The sequence below is a fragment of the Palaemon carinicauda genome, chromosome 18 (assembly GCF_036898095.1).
Source record: "Palaemon carinicauda isolate YSFRI2023 chromosome 18, ASM3689809v2, whole genome shotgun sequence".
Lineage (NCBI taxonomy): Eukaryota > Metazoa > Arthropoda > Malacostraca > Decapoda > Palaemonidae > Palaemon > Palaemon carinicauda.
In genome coordinates, this window is record NC_090742.1 from 38,987,465 (window position 1) to 39,010,761 (window position 23,297).

Below are 23,297 nucleotides of genomic sequence, written 5' to 3' on the forward strand. Positions count from 1 at the left end.
AATAATTGTACTGTATCCATATATAATTCTTTCTATGACAAAGGTGTACAGTAGTTCAGAATATGTGAGTAGTTCAACAAAACTTACCTACCAGAGCTTTTGAACATGAGAGGCATCAACTCAAAGAACCTCCTACAACTAGGTATACCTCAAAAATGTTATTTTTATAATAAAATAAATTTTTGAATATACTTACCCGGTGATTATAATAGCTGCAACTCTGTTGCTCGACAGAAAACTCTAAGGTAAAATTCGCCAGCAATCGCTACACAGGTTGCGGGTGTGCCCAACAGCGCCATCTGTCGTCCAGATACCCAGTACTCAATGTAAACAAAGACTCAATTTTCTCCTCGTTCCACTGCGTCTCTATTGGGGAGGAAGGGAGGGTCCTTTAATTTATAATCACCGGGTAAGTATATTCAAAAATTTATTTTATTATAAAAATAACATTTTTCAATATTTAACTTAGCCGGTGATTATAATAGCTGATTCACACCCAGGGGGGTGGGTAGAGACCAGCAATATATGTTTACATTATTATGAGCTAAGAGTTTTTATTTCATTTTTGAAGTTATCAAAATAACAAAAACAAAATAAATAGGTACCTGGTAAGGAAGTCGACTTGAACAATTACTCTGCCTTTTTAAGTACGTCTTCCTTACGGAGCCTCGCAATCCTCTTAGGATGCTGATCGACCCCTAGGATCTGAAGTATCAAGGGTTGCAACCCATACAACAGGACCTCATCAAAACCCCTAATCTAGGCGCTTCTCAAGAAATGACTTTGACCACCCGCCAAATCAACCAGGATGCGAAAGGCTTCTTAGCCTTCCGGACAACCCAAAAACAACAATAAAAACATTTCAAGAGAAAGATTAAAAAGGTTATGGAATTAGGGAATTGTAGTGGTTGAGCCCTCACCCACTACTGCACTCGCTGCTACGAATGGTCCCAGAGTGTAGCAGTCCTCGTAAAGAGACTGGACATCCTTAAGATAAAAAGACGCGAACACTGACTTGCTTTTCCAATAGGTTGCGTCCATTATACTTCGCAGAGATCTATTTTGTTTAAAGGCCACGGAAGTTGCGACAGCTCTAACTTCGTGTGTCCTTACCTTCAGCAAAGCTTGGTCTTCCTCACTCAGATGGGAATGAGCTTCTCGTATTAACAGTCTGATAAAATAGGATAAAGCATTCTTTGACATAGGCAAAGATGGTTTCTTAACTGAACACCATAAAGCTTCAGACAGGCCTCGTAAAGGTTTAGTTCGTTTTAAATAGAACTTAAGAGCTCTCACAGGGCATAAGACTCTTTCTAGTTCATTTCCAACCATATTCGATAAGCTTGGAATATCGAACGATTTCGGCCAAGGTCGAGAAGGCAGCTCGTTTTTGGCTAGAAAACCAAGTTGTAAAGAACATGTAGCCGTTTCAGATGAAAATCCGATGTTCTTGCTGAAGGCATGAATCTCACTGACTCTTTTAGCTGTGGCTAAGCATACCAGGAAAAGAGTTTTTAAGGTGAGATCTTTCAGGGAGGCTGATTGTAACGGCTCGAACCTGTCTGACATGAGGAATCTTAGTACCACGTCTAAATTCCAACCAGGTGTAACCAAACGACGCTCCTTCGTGGTCTCAAAAGACTTAAGGAGGTCCTGTAGATCTTTATTGTTAGAAAGATCTAAGCCTCTGTGACGGAAGACTGCTGCCAACATGCTTCTGTAACCCTTGATAGTGGGAGCTGAAAGAGATCGTTCTTTCCTCAGGTATAAGAGGAAGTCAGCTATTTGAGTTACAGAGGTACTGGTCGAGGATACAGATACTGACTTGCACCAGTTTCGGAAGACTTCCCACTTCGATTGGTAGACTCTAAGGGTGGATGTTCTCCTTGCTCTAGCAATCGCTCTGGCTGCCTCCTTCGAAAAGCCTCTAGCTCTCGAGAGTCTTTCGATAGTCTGAAGGCAGTCAGACGAAGAGCGTGGAGGCCTTGGTGTACCTTCTTTACGTGTGGCTGACGTAGAAGGTCCACCCTTAGAGGAAGAGTTCTGGGAACGTCTACTAGCCATCGAAGTACCTCGGTGAACCATTCTCTCGCGGGCCAGAGGGGAGCAACAAGCGTCAACCTTGTCCCTTCGTGAGAGGCGAACTTCTGCAGTACCTTGTTGACAATCTTGAACGGAGGGAATGCATATAGATCTAGATGTGACCAATCTAGGAGAAAGGCACCTATATGAACTGCTGCTGGGTCCGGGATTGGTGAGCAATATATAGGGAGCCTCTTGGTCATCGAGGTTGCGAAGAGATCTATGGTCGGCTGGCCCCAGGTGGCCCAAAGTCTCTTGCATACATCCTTGTGGAGGGTCCATTCTGTTGGAATTATTTGTCCCTTCCGACTGAGACAATCTGCCATGACATTCAAGTTGCCTTGGATGAACCTCGTTACTAGCGATATGTTTAGACCTTTTGACCAGGTGAGGAGGTCCCTTGCGATCTCGTACAACGTCAGTGAGTGGGTCCCTCCTTGCTTGGAGATGTACGCCAAAGCCGTGGTGTTGTCCGAGTTCACCTCCACCACTTTGCCTTGAAGGAGAGACCTGAAGCTTTTCAAGGCCAGATGTACTGCCAGTAGCTCCTTGCAGTTGATATGCATTGTCCTTTGACTCGAGTTCCAAATTCCCGAGCATTCCCGACCGTCTAATGTCGCGCCCAAGCCTACGTCCGATGCGTCCGAGAAGAGAACGTGGTTGGGAGTCTGAACAGCCAGGGGCAGGCCCTCTCTGAGGCTGATACTGTCCTTCCACCATGTCAGGCAAGACTTCATCTTCTCGGAAATGGGGATCGAGACCGCTTCTAGCGTCTTGTCCTTTTTCCAGTGAAATGCTAGGTGATATTGAAGAGGACGGAGGTGTAGTCTTCCTAATGATACGAACTGTTCCAGGGATGATAGCGTCCCTATCAGACTCATCCACTTCCTGACTGAACATCGTTCCTTCTTCAGCATGTTCTGGATGCATAACTGGGCTTGGCTTGTTCTGGGGGCCGACGGAAAATCCCGAAAAGCTAGACTGTGAATCTCCATCCCTAAATACACAATAGTTTGGGATGGGACCACTTGTGACTTTTCCATATTGACAAGGAGACCCAATTCCTTGGTCAGATCTAGAGTCCACTTTAGATCCTTCAGACAGCGACGACTGGAAGAAGCTCTGAGAAGCCAGTCGTCCAAATAGAGGGAGGCTCGGATGTCCGCTAAATGAAGGAATTTGGCTACATTCCTCATCAGCCTCGTAAACAAAAGAGGAGCTGTGCTTAGGCCAAAGCACAGGGCTTGAAACTGGTAGACAACCTTTTCGAAAACGAATCTCAGAAAAGGTTGGGAGTCCGGGTGGATGGGGACGTGGAAGTAGGCGTCCCTTAGGTCTAACGAGACCATCCAGTCTTCCCTTCTGACCGCTGCTAGAACCGACTTTGTGGTCTCCATGGAGAACGTCTGCTTTGTGACAAAGACATTCAGCGCACTGACGTCTAGCACCGGCCTCCACCCTCCTGTCTTCTTGGACACCAAGAAGAGACGGTTGTAGAATCCTGGGGTTTGATGGTCCAGGACTTTGACTACCGCTCCCTTCTCTAGTAAGAGAGACACTTCCTGTTTCAATGCTCGTCTCTTGTCTTCCTCTCTGTACCTGGGAGAGAGATCGATGGGAGACGTTGCTAGAGGGGGTTTTCGTACAAAAGGGATCTTGTACCCCTCTCTGAGCAACTTCACAGATTGTGCATCTGCGCCTCTCTTTTCCCAGGTCTGCCAGAAGTTCTTGAGTCTGGCTCCCACTGCTGTCTGAAGAAGTTGGCAGTCAGACTCTGCCCTTAAAGGACTTGGTTCCTTTCTTCTTTCCACGTCTCCCTTCGGCACGAGCACCTCCTCTGCTGGAGGCTCTGCCACGAAAGGGCGGAATAAAACGGGACGCTGGAGTGTCCATCCTTGGTCTAGCTGACAAAGTAGGCAAAGGGGTGGCTTTGCGAGCAGAGGACGCAACAAGATCGTGAGTATCCTTCTGTATCAAAGAAGCGGCAATTTCCTTAATCAGGTCCTCTGGAAAAAGGCACTTAGAAAGAGGAGCAAACAGAAGTTCGGATCTCTGGCATGGTGTAACTCCAGCTGAAAGGAATGAACACAGGTTTTCACGCTTCTTAAGGACTCCGGACACAAAAGATGCAGCAAGCTCATTAGACCCATCACGTACGGCCTTGTCCATGCAGGACATGATGAGCAAGGAAGTCTCCTTCTCCGTCGGAGAGATCTTTCTGCTTAGAGCTCCTAGACACCAGTCTAAGAAGTTAAAAACCTCGAAGGCTCTAAATATCCCTTTCAAAAGGTGGTCCAGGTCCGAAGATGACCAACATATCTTTGAGCGTCTCATGGCTAGGCGGCGGGGAGAGTCTACAAGACTTGAGAAGTCGCCCTGGGCAGAGGCAGGAACTCCCAAGCCGAGAACTTCTCCCGTGGCATACCAGACGCTCGATCTAGAAGAGAGTCTAGCAGGGGGAAACGTAAAAGCTGTCTTCCCTAAACTCTTTTTGGACTGCAGCCATTCTCCTATCACCCGCAAAGCTCTCTTGGACGAGCGTGCGAGGACGAGTCTAGTAAAGGCAGGAGTGGTTGACGGCATGCCTAACACAAACTCTGACGGAGGCGAACGCGGAGCCACAGACACAAACTGGTCCGGAAACATCTCTTTGAACAGGGCCAAAACTTTCCTAAAGTCCAAAGAGGGTTGCGTAGACTTAGGCTCGTCCAGTTCTGAATGCGGTTCATCTACGTATGCAGCACCATCATCATCAGAAAGTCCCTCATCCGATAACTGATGAGGGAACGGCAACGGAGTGGGTAACGGCTGGTTGGCTGAGTCCGGTCGCACGGGTGCATGCGTGACTGAGCCGGACGCAACGTCATGGAACTGCTGCCCAGTCTGTGAGCTGGCAACAACCATAGCAGCGCGGGGACGCACAGCGTCTACTCCAGACTGTCTAGACTGATGTGGGTGAGCAGTGGCAACCACACTGGGTTGCGGAGGTTGACGCACCGCGTCAAAACAAAACAACTCTGACGGTTGTTGAACCTCACGAACGTCAACGGATACCTCCGTGCGTCGCTGAACGTCAACATGCGGCTGGCAGATCACACTGGAACGCATGGGTGGCGGAACTCTCTCAACTGGAGTGCGTGAGAAGGTTACCTCAGCGTCCCCAGGACGCACAACCGATCGTGTGGGTGGTTGTAGGCAAGGAGCTGCACTAGCTGGTGCGGCAGCAACCTTCTCCGCACGAAAGTTCTGCATAAGCGACGTTAGTTGAGACTGCATGTCTTGCAGTAAAGATCACTTAGGGTCTACAGGAGCAGGTGCGGCGACAGACGGTGTAATTGTCTGAAGCGGTACCGCTTTGCCTCTCTTAGGAGGTGAGCAGTCATCGGATGACTGCAGCGAGTCCGAACTGACCCAGTGGCTACAGCTGGGCCGTTGGACTTGTGCGGAAGGGACCGACTTGCGCTTTAACGGTCGTGAGACCTTGGTCCATGGTTTCTTGCGAGAAACACCTTCCGAAGACGAGGTATAAATGGGCTCTCTCGTCTTTGTTAGGCAGGGGCGATCTTGGGTAGATACGCCCGATACCACGGAGGGAACGTCTGTTCGCTGATTAAAGCCTCTCGAACCCATTTGTCGTACGACATTGCTTCTCCCCTGGACTTGGGAGCTTGCAAGAGGTCCCGGACTAGGAGGACGACAGGCACGAACAGACGAACCCTCAAGCGCAACACTATCCACAACACTATCACTCACTTTAACACTTCCCACTGCACTTTTACACTTCAGCTCCTTCACATCCGCCATGAGCTGATTACGGTCACTAGCCAGGGACTCAACTCTCTCACCCAGAGCTTGGATGGCACGCATCATATCAGCCATCGAAGGTTCCTGAGTGCCAGAAGGGGGATTAGGAGCAACCACTACAGGGGAAGGAATAGGTTGTGGGGCATGAGGAGAGGAAATGTCAATAGAACAAGAGGAACTTCTCCTAACTCTATCTCTCTCTAGCCTACGTGTATACTTTTGGAATTCGATAAAATCGAATTCCGAAAGCCCAACGCACTCCTCACATCGATCTTCCAATTGACAGGTTTTATCCCGACAATTGGAACAAACAGTGTGAGGGTCGATAGAGGCCTTCGGAAGACGCCTTGAACAGTCCCTAGCATTGCACTTCCTAAACTTTGGGACTTGTGAAGGGTCAGCCATTTTGAATTGGTCAAAGGGGAATTCAAAAACTATCAAAAAGTCATCAACAAAGAATCCGTAATCAAAAAGAGTTCAAGGATTTGTGAAGAGAAAGCCTGCACAGCGAAAGCTCAAAACTAGAATAATGTACTTCACCAATTAGTTGTGAAAACAAATCCAGTTTAGCAACAGCGAGTAAGTACGTCTTGTCGGTAGCACGACAGAGAGAAAATTGAGTCTTTGTTTACATTGAGTACTGGGTATCTGGACGACAGATGGCGCTGTTGGGCACACCCGCAACCTGTGTAGCGATCGCTGGCGAGTTTTACCTTAGAGTTTTCTGTCGAGCAACAGAGTTGCAGCTATTATAATCACCGGCTAAGTTAAATATTGAAAAGTCCAATTTTACAAGGAAAACAAACACAAGAACACCAACTAACTTAAACTTACCCACCTAACCCAACCTAGAAGCCGTATCTGTACTCTGGGGGCTTCGGCCCCACTGCGACCCCCTTAGACAGCCATATCATTAGCTTCAGCTGAGACTTAGTCTGTAATGTTTTACCTGAATGGCTGGAGTCTGAGTAATCAGAATCAGGGTGAAGACAGGGGCAATGGTTTGGGTTCAAAATGGCACTCATCCACATAACTACCCTTGTAATCACTCACAGAGAAAATACACGACACCAGTGGAGGCCTGTGACTAAAATTAGTGGGGGTGCTGCTCCAAATAAAATGTAGATGTTGTTTTCATAGTGTAAAAGGAAACAAACAGGTATAAGAAAAAGAATTAAGAACTTGATAGAATTCTAAAAGAATAAAATCAAAATATTTTTTCATTTACTATAATCTAAATTGTTACTGAAATACACGAAATACATCCATCTTATTTTAATTTGCATTAAACAATCAATAATTTCTCCTTGTCCTCTGGATAACAACCAAGGAATTTTTTCTCCATTGAAAGCACTGCAAGTGCATTCAATCTTTCAAAATTCATAGCAAGTCTTCGGAAAGTTTTTATTGTTTTCAGTGCTGAAAACCAGTATTCTGCCAATAATGTAGTCTTGGGAATTGTCAAGAGAACTAAAAAAGTTGTAAAATACCCCCCAAAAAATTAAATAGAATAGCTGGAAGTAGGACAATAACCTAATTCTACACATTATCACATTAAAGAATATGGTGGTACTATACATGGTTTTCTAGCTCGACATAAGTTAAGTAAAAAATATAGGTGTCGCTACCTCAGCTCATCAAAATTGATAATTACAATGCTTAACTTGGGAGTAGGAGTCTCCAGAAGCTCAGACATCTTCACTAAACACAAAATAAAGGTTCCGAACACAAGAACGCGTGTTGATATCACGGTGCTATAGAAGGAATGATGGGAGTCGTGTGGGTAGTAGTGGTAGTAGCGGGCAGTAGTCGGATGTAGAATGGCACCTCGTAGTAACGGGGGATGTTGAGAAAGGTGAAAACTAATTGGTAAGGGACCTCTGATAGTGGTTTTAACACACCCCAGTTATTATACCAACAAGGGTGAGCGAGCTGGGTATATTCCTGGCATTCCATGCAACTTTTTCTCTGGTATATTTAGCAGTATTTATATCTTAGAAATGGTGCTTTAAGGAGCATTTCATGGAGCAACACAGGTTGAGCCCAGAAATAGATTTTTCATTTGTCAAAATCACTTTTACCTTCCACCAACATGTCAATATTGCCCCACACCGTGAGAGCCACAGTGCTCTCCTTCCTCACAGCCTCGTGTGCAGCTTCATAAGTGCTCACACGCGCAACAGCTAAACACCACACAGATGGAAATGTGAAATGCAGTTCCATAGTTTTTTTTTCATAAACTGAAGGATGGCTATTGACATTAAGCTTAAGTATTAAGTATTTCTATATCATCATCATCATCTCCTCCCAGGCCTACTGACGCAAAGAGTCTCGGTTAGATTTTGCCATTCGTCTCTATCTTGAGCTTTTAATTCTATACTTCTCCATTCATCATCTCCTACTTCGTGCTTCATAGTCTCCAGCCATGTAGGTCTGGGTCTTCCAACTCCCAGCTGAATGTTTGGTGAACTAATCTCTTGGGGAGTGCGAAGAGCATGCCCAAACCATTTCCATCTACCCCTTATCATGATCTCATCCACATATGGCACTCGAGTAATCTCTCTTATAGCTTCATTTCTAATACTAACCAGCCATTTAACTCCCAATATTCTTCTGAGGGCTTAGTTCTTAAATCTACTAAATCTATTGAAGATTGTTTCATTGTCATACCATGACTCATATCCATATAGTAACACCGATCTCACTAAACTGATACATAGTTTAATTTTTCATATGACAAATTTGTAGATAATTTGTATTTTTCATAACTATACAAACCATAGCTATTTAATAGGGGCATTACTTTCAGCGTTGCTGAAATGACGAGCCATTAATTTTTAACAAGGGTTAACTACCCACACCGCTAGTTAGCGGGGGGAGGGGGGGGGTACCTTGCTACCACTTCCCCTCATACAACTGTGATTGACCTCACTTTGCTTGGAGGTAGGACTTCAAGGGTGATAGGGCTGGTGGGCAAGTTTGGTTAAATAGCTAAGGTTTGTATAGTTAGGAAAAATACAAATTATCTACAAATTTGCCATTTGTTCCATAACTGGTATATAAACCACACTATTTAATATGGGTGACTCACCCATTAGGAAGGGTGGACGTCCCAGCCAATATGGCTTTTTGGCTTTACCTGGGGGCTCCTTATCTGAGTGTATCAGCACTCAAGGAATAAGGAGTCTCTGCGCTTCGTTAAAACCTTGCTACGCAAGGTTTGTGGCCTACGCAAGCTGTGTGTAAAAGTACAGTATGTAGAAATGTGACTCGTCATGATAAAGTTATTCCGAGTTCTTTAGATGGAAAAACTGTGCACCAGGACTTTCCCAATACTGTACCACCTCATCAGGGTATGGGGACGCAACAGTATTAATCTTAATACTAAGTACACAAGGGAGCATGGTTTACCTGCATTGGTTTGAAGTCAACTATGCAGAGAACCCAGGATGCTGCTTTCCCCAAGAGAGGGGAGAATGAAGAAAAGAATTAGAGCCAGTCAAACCTATTCATTCATGCAGACTAAAACCGGGTAACAATGCTCTCAACCTTCTGCTACTTGTCCAATAAGGAGCTTGAGGTTTTAAACCAGCTGTTGTGAGGCCACCACAGGACCGATAGAAAACGTATCCAGTCTCCTGTGGGTCACGTCTTGCAGGTAGTGGGATGTGAACGTGCTCTAACACTTCCACACCCCAGCTTGAAGAGCCTACGTCACTGAGTAGTTTTTTTGAAGGCCAGGGACGTAGCTATGCCCCTGACATCATGAGCTCTGGGGCAACGTGACAGAGGAGGGTCTGGATTCAATGCATGGTCAATGACCCAGCAAATCCATGCTGAGATGGTGTTCTTGGTGACCCTCCTCTTGGTCCTTCCTGCGCTGACGAATAGTGCAGGCACATGAGGACGGGCTGCAGCTGTTCTCTTAAGGTACAGCCTCAAACTCCTTACTGGGCTTAGTAAGAGATGGTCTGGGTCATCTGTTACAGTACGGAGACTAGAAATCCGGAAGGAGTCGAATCGAGGATCCGCTTCTCCCAGGTTCGGAGTCTTAGCAATAAACTCGGAACAAAGCTGAAGGTTACCTCTCCCCATCCCCTTGAATGGGCGATGTCCACAGCTGGAGAACCCCACAAAGTCAGGACTTTTTTGGCTACTAGATGATCCAAAGACCACTCGGTACTCACTATCTGATATGCTCTGCTCAAGTTGTCGGCGAGCACATTCCTCTTACCAGGAATGAAGCGTGCCGATAGTGGTACCGAGTGGATTTTGGCCCATCTCAGTATCTCTACTGCTAGATGGGATAGTTGCTGCGAAAAAGTACCTCCTTGCTTGTTGATGTAGGCCACTACTGTGGTGTTGTCACTCATCACCACCACTGAGTGGCTTGCCAAGAACTGTTGGAACTGTTGAAGGGCCAGAAAGACGGCCTTCATCTCTAGAAGATTCATGTGGGGGTACTTATCTGACTCTGACCACAGGCCTGAGGTTGTGTGGTGCAATACGTGGACTCACCATCCTTTTTTTTTTGAAGCGTCTGAGAACAGCATCAAATCCGGGAGGTGGACGAGAAGGTCCACTCCCTTTCGTAGATTCTCGTCTGTCACCCACCACTGGAGGTCTGTCAGTTCCGCTGATCCCATGGGGATCCGGATGTCCGGGGAGTAGTGAGCTTGATTCCACCGGGACTTGGGTTGCCACTGGAGGGATCTCATCCTGAGGCGACTATTGGGAACTAGACGGGCCAGCGATGAAAGGTGACTGAGGAGACGTAACCACGATTGGGCTGGAAGTTCTTCTTGTCTGAGAAAAGGTCTTGCGACCTTTCTCAGCGTTGTTATCCTGTTGTCTGATGGGAAGGCTTTGTGGAGATTGGTGTCTATGATCATACCTATGTATACCAGTCTCTGTGTAGGAAGCAGAGAAGACTTCCGAGATTAACCATGATCCCCAGATCCTGGCAAAGTCTCGGAAGTTTGTCTCGGTGTTGAAGAAGGGTTGACACAGAGTCTGCAAGGATTAGCCAGTCGTCCAGATAACGGAGGAGACGGATGCCAATCCTGTGTGCCCAAGATGACTAGGGCAAACACTCTGGTGAAAACTTGTGGTACTGTGGAAAGACCGAAGCACAGCACCTTGAACGGGTACTTTCTGTTGTCTAAGCTGAATCTTAAGTACTTCCTTGAAGAAGGATGGACTAGGATCTGGAAGTACGCGTCCTTTAGGTCAAGTGTACACATGAAGTCTTAAGGTCTTACTGCTAGTCTGACTGTGTCTGCCGTCTCCATGCTGAAGGGGGTCTGCTTGACAAACCTGTTCAGAGCTGAGAGGTCGATGACTGGTCTCCAGCCTCCAGACGCCTTCTTTACAAGAAAGAGTCGACTGAAGAAGCCTGGGGAACCGTCGAGGACCTCTTGGAGAGCACCCTACTTCAACTGGGTCTGGACTACTGCCCGAAGGGCTTGCCCCCTTTCCGATCCCATGGCAAGGGAGTCCAATGACACTGGATTCCTGGTCAGGGGAGGTAGAGATGTTATGAACGGGACGTGATATCCTAGACGGATCACGGAGATTGACCAGGAATAGACCCCGAGTCGCTTCCACCTGACTGAGCAACTTTGTAGGCATCCCCCCACTGGTGGAAACGCAGGGTAAGTGCCTATCCTAGCGTTTGCGGCCTCGGCTGCTCCCTCTAGGATTCTTTCCTCCCCTGCAGGACTTTTTGCCTTTCCTGTCCTTGACAGGAAAGGGCTTAGACACCACTGTCTTCGCTGCTGTTTTTGTCGTCATCGCTGTCTTGGTTGGACAGGACTGCTGGAGTGCTGGAGGTTTATAGGGCTTAGTTATTAAAGCCCTAAGGAGGAGGGAGTCTCGATGAGACTTCCTCCACCTCTCAGCAGCAAGTTCCACATCCTTAGGCTCAAAAAGATGGGACCCCTCTCCATTGCTTTCCTGGTACGCACCTTGGAAAAATCCTCGGATCGTATCAGAATACCTAAGGTCCCTAACCAGATGTCCAGCCACGAAGTAGCTTGGTGACATTTTCTTGGTTAAGGACCTCGGTAACCGAGAACGAGACCTGCCAGCTAGAGAGTCTCTCAAGAGGGACTCCTCTGGTTAGCTCTTACAAAGAGTGGTAAAGAGGAAGAGCTGAACTGGGTTCCTCCAGGATCTCAATGTACCTCCTTTGCTGTATGCGAGGAGGTGGGAGGAGCTTGTTCGTAGCACCGGCACGGTTGGAGGCAAACTCGGAGAGCTGTTGGGAGATCTTGTCCCTCGTACTCTTCAACCCTTGAGACCAGGGCAGGGCAGCACTGGTCTTTGAGGGTTTCTGAGTACCAAAGATGCGGTCTAAGACCGTGTCTTTGCCCTCTCGAGGGGGTATCTCTGGGTCAGAAAACGCATTGAGAACCCTCATTGGAGTCAGAACCTGGCAAAATGCATGCTCTGACTCTTGTTGGTCTCTTCCTGATGTAGGACTCGCAGCGAAGTCTCCTTCTATCCCCATGAGCTTTTCTTGGGGTGAGTCGCAGACATTCCTTGAGTGGCTGGCTGTCTCCGTTCTAGCCCTAGTGGAGGACTTTGGTAGAGTTTTGGAGTCTTTGGACTCCTTCCGAGGAAGGAGATAAGACTCCAACATCGAAGGCCTGTGTGACATGTCCCTCCTGGTCTCAGATTGCGGGGAACTCTCCGCGTGAAGAGAGGTTTCACTCATTAGTGCGATGGAAGAGTGTCTCTCCTCGCGCGGTTCCCTTGGTGACGGATGGTCTTCGTCCGACAGGGAGGGAGAGTATCTCTGAGAAACTGGAGGAACTTGCCTTGATGGTCTGCACTGAGTCAGCTTTGCTCTCGGGGAAGTGACCGCGTCAGAAACTCCTCTTTTCCTCTTCAAAGGGGTAGAGGAAGCCATGGTTCCGTGTCTCAAGTCCAGCGCTATAGGTTGCTCTGAGGAGCGATAGACAGGACTGGCTTGAAAGCCTGTGTTACGGCTCTGACTAAGGCACTGAACCAAGGCTGCTGACTGACGGATGCACTGTCAGACAGGTCCCCTGAAGGGAAAGGGACCGAAGGTTCCCTACGAGGAGTTACTATAATAGGTTAGTCCACCTTATAAGACAGTTTAAGGATCCTGAACAACTCTGCTTGTGTTTGTTTCCCTTTCCCGCAGTGCGCGCTGGAATGCGTTTGCGGGAAGGTTAATGAGGCGATAGCAACCTTGCCTGGTGTAGATCCTGCGCCCGTGCCTGTTGGTGCGCGTGCTCGGGAGCGGGAGAGTGTTGGCATGCGTGCGTAGGTGTGAGTTGGCAAAAGCGCGTCTCTGGCGTGCGCTGGGGAGATATTTGGCACGCAAGTGAGCGCAAAAGTCCAGGAGAGCGCCGGCGAGCCGGTGAGACTTGGCACGTAGGTGAGGGCTGCAATGTGATTGCTGTCTTACCTACACTAAAAGAAAAAGAAAAAACAAAAGTCGTTAATGGCTGCCAATATTCGGCGAGGATGAAGAGCGGCAACGTCCGTTCACCATCCGAGCCGAAAGCAAAGTGAGCTCAATCACAGGTGTGTGAGGGGGAGCGGTAGCAAGCTACCCTCCCTACCCCACGCTAACTAGAGGTGTGGGTAGTTAACCCTCGTTAAAAATTAATGGCTTGTCGTATCAGCTACGCCGAAAGTAATATCCCTACTAAATAGCTAAAGTTTGTATTCCAGTTACGGAACAAACAAATTTAGGCATAAGAGGTGGGAGTCTACCAAAATCAACCTTAGGACTATAATAATTTGTGCAAACTAGTAATTTTTTGTTTATTTCCCTACACAAAAGACCAGTTTCCCACTGAGATAACCCTAATCTTTTTTATATGGGAGGGGGTGGGGGAGTGAATGTAGTTCGTTGAGACAAGCATAAACTTTTGATATATATATGATACTTTAATTTCTACTCAAATACATAAACCATACATTTTCCCACTCACTATCTTGTGTTTTATGCATTTCTGACCATGATTATTGGGGCAAACCACTCATTCATGAGTTTTTGGGCCCCCTTATAAAAAGACAATTATAAGGGACCCCAGTATCAAACCAGGGATTTTTGGATGAGTAAATTCCAAAAATGAGTGATTTACACTAATTATAAAGGTTAGAAATGCAAAATAAACTCAAGATAACCAGTTGAAAAATATATGGTTCATGTAAGTGGGTGAAAATTAAAATATCATAATTATCTGAATCACTAAACATTGTTCAAATGGTTTTTGCTTGGCCGTGGCTCAGTTCGCTCGCAAAAAGAAGACATCACTGCTCCTATGTTCTGGCAAGCAGTACATGTTGAGCTGCGCTCGCGAACCGCGTCAGTCATTATTTCGGGGTTAGTTTTTACTTTCACATGACTAGCAATTGTTATACACTGAACAGAGAGCATTTTCATCACAATCAATTGCCATCATACATGAAATTACACTAAATTTTTAAATAGATTGTACGGTGCTTCTCTCTAGCTCCCTCTTAGATATGTCTTTATGTGCTGGTGGGGAAGTTCAAACTGAAGGGAAGGGTGGAAAAAAAAATGGTTGTTGTAGACTAAAATCCAGGAACTAGTGCATAAATCTTTGGAAGCTTGTAATTGGTTAAAAAAGCCAGGTAATGATTACCTCATACAAAAAACAGAATAGCTCGCAAAAGCGAGCGCAGGCAAGGATGCACAATTACACCATCAGTCTCCCAAATGTAAACAATAGAGCTAAAAGTGAGAGATAGACTTTACATTTTAAAAGACAGATACATAAGTTATAATGCTCCAGCCTCTATTAAACATATACTGTACAGTGGAGAAAAATGTTATTTTTATTAGTAAAATAAATTTTTGAATATACTTACCCGATAATCATGTAGCTGTCAACTCCGTTGCCCGACAGAATTCTATGGAGGGATACGCCAGCTATCACAATACTAGAAGGGGGTGTACTTACCAGCGCCACCTGTGGCCAGGTACTCAAGTACTTCTTGTTGACACCTCCTCAATTATTCCTCGGTCCACTGGTTCTCTATGGGGAGGAAGGGAGGGTCGATTAAATCATGATTATCGGGTAAGTATATTCAAAAATTTATTTTACTAATAAAAATAACATTTTTCAATATTAAACTTACCCGATAATCATGTAGCTGATTCACACCCAGGGGGGTGGGTGAAAACCAGTGTACAAGATTAAAGGATAGCTAAGTATCCCATATTTCATATAACAGTTATCTCAAATAACAATGAAATAATAAGTACCTGGTAAGGAAGTCGAATTGAATCGTTACTCTGCCTCTTTTTTAAGTTCGTCTTCCTTACTGAGCGCAGCGTTCCTCTTGGAGGCTGAATCAACCCAAAGGTGCTAAAGTATATAGGGTTGCAACCCCTACTAAAGGACCTCTACAAAACCTCTAACCCAGGCGCTTCTCAAGAATGAATAGACCACCCGCCAAATCAAAAGGATGCGGAAGGCTTCTTAGCCTACCGTAACAACCATAAAAACAACAATAAAAGCATTCAAGAGAAAGGTTAAAAAAAGGTTATGGGATTAAGGGAATGTAGTGGCTGAGCCCTCACCTACTACTGCACTCGCTGCTACGAATGGACCCAGGGTGTAGCAGTTCTCGTAAAGAGACTGGACATCTTTAAGATAAAATGATGCAAACACTGACTTGCTCCTCCAATAGGTTGCATCCATTATGCTCTGCAGAGAACGGTTTTTATTAAAGGCCATCGAAGTAGCTACGGCTCTTACTTCGTGGGTCCTTACCTTCAGCAATGCAAGGTCTTCCTCCTTTAAGTGAGAGTGGGCTTCTCTAATCAGAAGCCTTATATAATACGAAACCCCGTTCTTGGACATGGGCCTCGAAGGTTTCTTGATGGCACACCATAAGGCTTCTGACTGTCCTCGAATAGGTTTAGACCTCTTAAGATAATATTTGAGAGCTCTGACAGGGCAAAGAACTCTCTCTAGTTCGTTACCTACCATGTTGGAGAGGCTAGGTATTTCAAACGATCTAGGCCAAGGACGTGAAGGAAGTTCGTTCTTTGCTAGGAATCCGAGCTGAAAAGAACATGTTGCAGATTCGGTCGTGAAACCAATGTTCTTGCTGAAGGCATGAACCTCACTGACTCTCTTAGCTGTTGCAAGGCAGACGAGAAAAAGAGTCTTGAGGGTAAGGTCCTTGAAGGAAGCTGACTGGAGAGGTTCGAACCTAGGTGACATAAGGAACCTTAAGACTACGTCTAGGTTCCAGCCTGGAGTGGATAGACGACGCTCTTTAGACATCTCAAAAGACTTAAGAATGTCTTGAAGGTCCTTGTTGGAAGAAAGGTCCAAACCTCTGTGGCGGAGAACTGAAGCCAACATACTCCTATACCCTTTAATCGTAGGGGCTGAAAGGGATCTCTCATTCCTAAGATGTAGAAGGAAGTCAGCTATTTGGGTCACAGAGGTATTGGTAGAGGATATTGAATTGGCTCTACACCAGCTTCGGAAGACTTCCCACTTAGATTGGTAGACTCTACGAGTGGAAACCCTTCTTGCTCTGGCAATCGCACTGGCTGCCTCCTTCGAAAAGCCTCTAGCTCTAGCGAATCTTTCAACAGTCTGAAGGCAGTCAGCCGAAGAGCGTGGAGGTTTGGGTGCAACCTGTCTACGTGAGGTTGACGTAGAAGGTCCACTCTTAGAGGTAGAGTCCTGGGGATGTCGACTAGCCATTGAAGTACCTCTGTGAACCATTCTCTTGCAGGCCAAAGGGGAGCAACCAGCGTCAGCCGTGTCCCTTCGTGCGAGATGAATTTCTGCAGAACTTTGTTTATTATCTTGAACGGTGGGAATGCGTAAAGGTCGAGATGGGACCAGTTCAGTAGAAAAGCATCCACATGAACTGCTGCAGGGTCTGGAACAGGGGAACAGTACAGCGGAAGTCTCTTGGTTATGGAGGTGGCAAACAGATCTATGGTAGGTTGACCCCACAAGGTCCAAAGTCTGTTGCACACACTCTTGTGGAGGGTCCATTCCGTGGGAATGACCTGATTCCTTCTGCTTAGGCGATCTGCTGAGACGTTCATATTGCCCTGAATGAACCTCGTGACCAGAGTGAGGTTTAGACCTCTTGACCAAATGAGGAGGTCCCTTGCGATCTCGTATAGGCTCCTCGAATGGGTCCCTCCTTGCTTGGAGATGTAAGCCAAGGCTGTGGTGTTGTCTGAGTTCACCTCCACCACTTTGCCTAGCAGGAGGGACTTGAAGTTCAGCAGGGCTAAATGAACTGCTAGAAGCTCCTTGCAGTTGATGTGGAGCAATTCCTGTTCCTCGTTCCACGTTCCCGAGCATTCCCGTCCGTTCAAGGTCGCACCCCAGCCCGAGTCCGATGCATCTGAGAAGAGATGAAGATTGGGGGTCTGAATAGCCAACGATAGGCCCTCCCTGAGAAGGAGATTGTTCTTCCACCACAGGAGAGTGGTCTTCATCTCTTGGGAGATTGGGATAGAGACTGCTTCGAGAGTCGAACCCTTGTCCCAATGAGCTGCAAGATGGAATTGAAGAGGGCGGAGGTGGAGTCTCCCTAGCTCGACGAACAGGGCCAGTGATGAAAGGGTCCCTGTGAGACTCATCCACTGTCTCACCGAGCAACTGCTCCTCTTCAGCATGCTCATGATGCACTCTAGGGCTTGGCTTATCCTGGGGGCCGATGGAAAAGCCCGAAAATCCTGACTCCGAATCTCCATTCCCAGGTACACAATGGATTGGGAGGGAATGAGCTGAGACTTTTCTATGTTGACTAACAGACCCAGTTCTCTGATTAAGTCCAAAGTCCAGTTGAGATTCTCCAGACAGCGACGACTCGTGGAGGCTCTCAACAGCCAGTCGTCTAAGTAGAGGGAGGCTCTGATGTCCGATAAGTGTAGGAATTTTGCTATATTCCTCATCAGATGAGTGAACACCATAGGAGCTGTGCTTAGGCCAAAACACAGGGCTTGGAATTGGTAGACAACCTTTCCAAAAACGAATCTCAGGAAAGGTTGGGAGTCTGGATGAATAGGAACGTGAAAGTAGGCATCTTTCAAGTCCAACGAGACCATCCAGTCCTCCTGCCTGACCGCTGCTAGGACCGACTTCGTCGTCTCCATCGTGAACGTCTGCTTGGTGACATACGCGTTGAGCGCGCTGACGTCCAGCACCGGTCTCCAACCTCCTGTCTTCTTGGCCACAAGAAAGAGACGGTTGTAGAAGCCCGGGGATTGATGGTCCCGGACTATAACCACTGCCTTCTTCTGCACAAGTAGCGACACCTCCTGGTGCAATGCTAGCCTCTTGTCCTCTTCTTTGTAGTTGGGAGAGAGGTTGATGGGAGATGTGGTCAGAGGTGGTTTGAGGCAGAATGGAATCCTGTAACCGTCCCTCAGCCAACTGACAGACTGGGCGTCTGCACCTCTCTTCTCCCAGGCTCGCCAGAAGATCTTGAGTCTGGCTCCTACTGCTGTCTGGAGATGCGGAGAGTCAGTTTTTTCCCTTAGATGTCTTGGAGCCTTTCCTAGACTTGCTCCTGTAAGAGTCTGGACGGGAGCTTCCTCGGCTGGGGGCTCTACCACGAAAGGGCGGTATGAACCTCGTAGCAGGGGTATCAGCCACTGGGGAGCGATAAGTCTTGGGGACTGAGGTAGCAACCTTAGACTTACGAGCCGATGAGGCTACAAGATCGTGTGTGTCCTTTTGTATCAGGGCAGCAGACAAGTCCTTAACCAGCTCTTCGGGGAAGAGGAACTTCGAGAGCGGAGCAAAAAGGAGTTGTGACCTTTGACAAGGTGTAATGCTGGAGGAAAGGAAGGTACACAGCTGTTCCCTTTTCTTCAAAACCCCTGATACAAACATCGACGCAAGCTCACCAGATCCATCCCTAATGGCCTTATCCATGCAGGACATTAATAGCATGGTAGAATCCTTGTCCGCAGGAGAGGTCTTCTTGCTGAGGGCCCCCAGGCACCAGTCTAGAAAGTTGAACATCTCAAATGCTCTAAATACTCCCTTCAGTAAGTGATCAAGGTCTGAGAAGGTCCAGCAAACCTTAGAGCGCCTCATTGCAGTTCTCCGAGGCGAGTCAACCAGACTTGAGAAGTCAGCCTGGGCAGAGGCAGGTACTCCCAAGCCTGGTGCTTCTCCTGTGGCATACCAAACGCTCGCTTTCGAAGTGAGCTTAGTCGGAGGGAACATGAAAGAAGTTTTGCCAAGGTGTTGCTTAGTCTGCAGCCACTCCCCTAAGATCCTTAACGCTCTCTTAGAGGACCTTGCTAGGACTAGCTTAGTATAGGTGGACTTAGCTTGCTGTATGCCCAGCGAAAACTCAGATGGCGGAGAGCGGGGAATAGCAGAGACAAAGTGGTCTGGGTAAACCTCCCTAAGCAGAGCCAAGACCTTACGAAAGTCAATAGACTGTGGAGAAGGCTTGGATTCATCCACGTCTGACGAGGGATCCAGGTGTGCCGCCTCATCATCAGACGCCTCATCACCAGAGTGTAGCGAAGAGATCGGACAAGAATGCTGAACAGCAGAGTCAGAACGAGTAGGAACAATATTAGTGGTTTCCTCTTCAAGTAACTGTTGAGGGAAAACCTGAGGCTCAGACTGCAAAGGCTGAATAAAAGACGAAGCAGAAGGAAGGCGCATGGGTGGAGGAGGCTGACTCCTAGCATGAGTGGTTGAACCCAAGGGTTGCGCTTGCTGAGCGGTTGGCGGAAGCGGAGTAGCAAGTTCCTGTTCCTGTGGTGTGAGCGGAGCGCGATGAGGTAGAGGCTGCGCAGAACAAGGTAAATGTCTCGCAAGCTGAGGCTCCTGAGGCGCAAGGCTAAGGTGTAGTGGTGCTTGCCTTGTGGAGGGTTGAGCTCGCTGCAGCGAGAGCTGAGGAGACTGACTCATGGACGGGAGAGGTTGTTGTACCTCAACCGAGTGTTGCACCACTGGTGGAGCAGCAAGTGGAGGCGGAGGAAGAGAGGTATAATCCTCCTGATCCCATTGTAAAGGTTGCCTTAAAGAAGGCGGAGGCTGAACACCACTGGGAACAGCAAACTCAGAACGTGGCTCAACATCGTACGCCTGGCAGGTGGTACTGCGATCAGGCGGAGCGAGCGCAGGCGGAGCGAGCGCAGGCGGAGCGAGCGCAGGCGGAGGGAGTGTAGGCGGAGGCGGAGGCGCAACACTCTCAGCCCGACACTCACGCATCAAGTCCGAAAGCTGTGCTTGCATGGACTGTAGTAGAGTCCACTTGGGGTCGGCAGAAACTACAGTAGGCTGAGGTAAAGCCTTAACAGTCGAGCTCTGTTGTGGCAGAACCTTACTCCTCTTGGGCGGAGTGCAGTCGACAGATGACTGCGGCGAGTCAGAGCTGAGCCAATGACTGCAACCTGGCTGAGCACTCGCGGACTGGACTCTGCGTTTAAGTGGTCTCGAGACCTGAGACCAACGTTTCTTCCCTGACAGTTGATCAGCGGACGAGAAAAAGACGGGCTCAATCGTCTGCAGGTGGGAGTGACGGTCTTTGGAAGACACGCCCGCAACCACCGAGGATACTTCTGTACGCCTAACAAGGCCTGCCGAACCCTTATGCCCTTCGACATTGCTTCTCCCCTGGGCTTGGGAGCTTGCAAGAGGTCCCGGACTGGGAGGACGACTGGCTCGCACAGAAATATCCTCACGCACCACACTGGCACTGACACTAGCACTTGGCACTGCACTGACACTAGCACTCGTCACAGCACTGGCACTAATTCCACCCACTGCACTCTTGACCTTAAGTTCCTTGACTTCGGCCATCAGAGACTTATGATCACTTACCACTGACTCTACTTTATCGCCTAAGGCCTGAATAGCACGCAAAACAACAGACATATCAGGCGGAGGGCAAATAGTAGGTTCGGGGGTAGCCACTACAGGGGTAGGAAAAGGTAGGGGATCATGAGGTGAGGAAAAAAGTGAAGAGTGAGAAGAACTCCTCCTAACTCAACCTCTCTCTAACTTAGTTGAATATTTCAAAAGACGGACAAATTCCAGTTCCGAAAGTCCGGCGCATTCCTCACATCGATTTTCTAACTGACAGGGCCTGTCCCTACAGTCAGAACAAGCGGTGTGAGGATCTACCGAGGCCTTCGGAATACGCCTATTGCAAGACCTACATCGTCTATGGGAGGGGGCTTGCGAAATGTCAGACATCTTGAATCCAAAGAGTTAGCCAAAGGGGGTTCCAAAATCAAGCAAAAGATCGTTAACCGTTAATCAGGACTATATAAAAGCTATCTAGCTAATATAAGAAGGTTTCCAGTAAAGCGACAGCCGAAATCTGAGAGAATACTTCACCAATTAGCCGTGAAAATACTCGAAGATCATAAGCGTATCCCAGAACGTCTTGCCGGAAGCACGACAGAGGAATAATTGAGGAGGTGTCAACAAGAAGTACTTGAGTACCTGGCCACAGGTGGCGCTGGTAAGTACACCCCCTTCTAGTATTGTGATAGCTGGCGTATCCCTCCATAGAATTCTGTCGGGCAACGGAGTTGACAGCTACATGATTATCGGGTAAGTTTAATATTGAAAAATTATATTTTAATTATAAAATAAATTTTTGAATATACTTACCCGGTGAATATATAATAGCTGCTACTCAGCGGCTCGACAGAAAACACACTCAAAAAACTCGCGAGCGATCGCTATGAAGGTTGCGGGTGTGCCCACCAGCGCCAACTATCGGCCAGATACCACTCTTGCTTGTAAACAAACCCTTCAATTCTTCTCGTCCCGCTGCGTCTCTATTGGGGAGGAAGGGAGGGCCTTTAATTTATATATTCACCGGGTAAGTATATTCAAAAATTTATTTTATAATTAAAATGTTATTTTCATTAGTAAAATAAATTTTTGAATATACTTACCCGATAATCATGTAGCTGTCAACTCCGTTGCCCGACAGAATTCTACGGAAGGGATACGCCAGCTATCACTATACTAGAAGGGGGTGTACTCACCAGCGCCACCTGTGGCCAGGTACTGCAGTACTTCTTGTTGACACCACCTCAATTTTTCCTCGGTCCACTGGTTCTCTATGGGGAGGAAGGGTGGGTCAATTAAATCATGATTATCGGGTAAGTATATTCAAAAATTTATTTTACTAATGAAAATAACATTTTTCAATATTAAACTTACCCGATAATCATGTAGCTGATTCACACCCAGGGGGGTGGGTGAAAACCAGTGTACATGACTAAAGGATAGCTAAGTATCCCGTATTTCATATAATCAGTTATTCAGAATAACAATGAAATAATAAGTACCTGGTAAGGAAGTCGACTTGAACCGTTACTCTGCCTTTAATAAGTTCGTCTTCCTTACTGAGCGCAGCGTTCCTCTTAGGAGGCTGAATCAACTCTAAGGTGCTAAAGTATACAGGGCTGCAACCCATACTAAAGGACCTCTACACAACCTCTAACCCAGGCGCTTCTCAAGAATGAATTGACCACCCGCCAAATCAAAAAAGGATGCGGAAGGCTTCTTAGCCTACCGTAACAACCCAAAAAACAACAATAAAAGCATTCAAGAGAAAGGTTAAAAAAGGTTATGGGATTAAGGGAATGTAGTGGCTGAGCCCTCACCTACTACTGCACTCGCTGCTACGAATGGTCCCAGGGTGTAGCAGTTCTCGTAAAGAGACTGGACATCTTTAAGATAAAATGATGCAAACACTGACTTGCTCCTCCAATAAGTTGCATCCATAATGCTCTGCAGAGAACGGTTCTTATTAAAGGCCATCGAAGTGGCTACGGCTCTCACTTCGTGGGTCCTTACCTTCAGCAAAGCAAGGTCTTCATCCTTCATTTGAGAATGGGCTTCTCTAATCAGAAGCCTTATATAATAAGAAACTCCGTTTTTGGACATGGGCATCGAAGGTTTCTTGATTGCACACCATAAGGCTTCTGACTGTCCTCGTATAGGTTTTGACCTATTAAGATAATATTTGAGAGCTCTGACAGGGCAAAGAACTCTTTCTAGCTCGTTACCCACCATGTTGGAAAGGCTAGGAATTTCAAACGATCTAGGCCAAGGACGTGAAGGAAGTTCATTCTTAGCTAAAAATCCGAGCTGTAACGAACATGTTGCAGATTCGGATGTGAACCCAATGTTCTTGCTGAAGGCGTGAACCTCACTAACTCTTTTAGCTGTTGCAAGGCAGACGAGAAAAAGAGTCTTGAGGGTAAGGTCCTTGAAGGAAGCTGACTGGAGAGGTTCGAACCTAGGAGACATAAGGAACCTTAAGACTACGTCTAGATTCCAGCCTGGAGTGGATAAACGACGTTCTTTAGAAGTCTCGAAAGATTTAAGGATGTCTTGAAGGTCCTTGTTGGAAGAAAGGTC

The 23,297-nt window shown here is 47.1% G+C and overlaps 1 protein-coding gene across 1 annotated transcript in view; it reads right to left on the minus strand.

The window, feature by feature from the left end:
- CNPYb (protein canopy b) overlaps nucleotides 1-23,297 on the minus strand; it is a 58,259-nt gene that overhangs the window by 21,903 nt on the left and 13,059 nt on the right. The gene's annotated exons all lie outside the window — the stretch shown is intronic.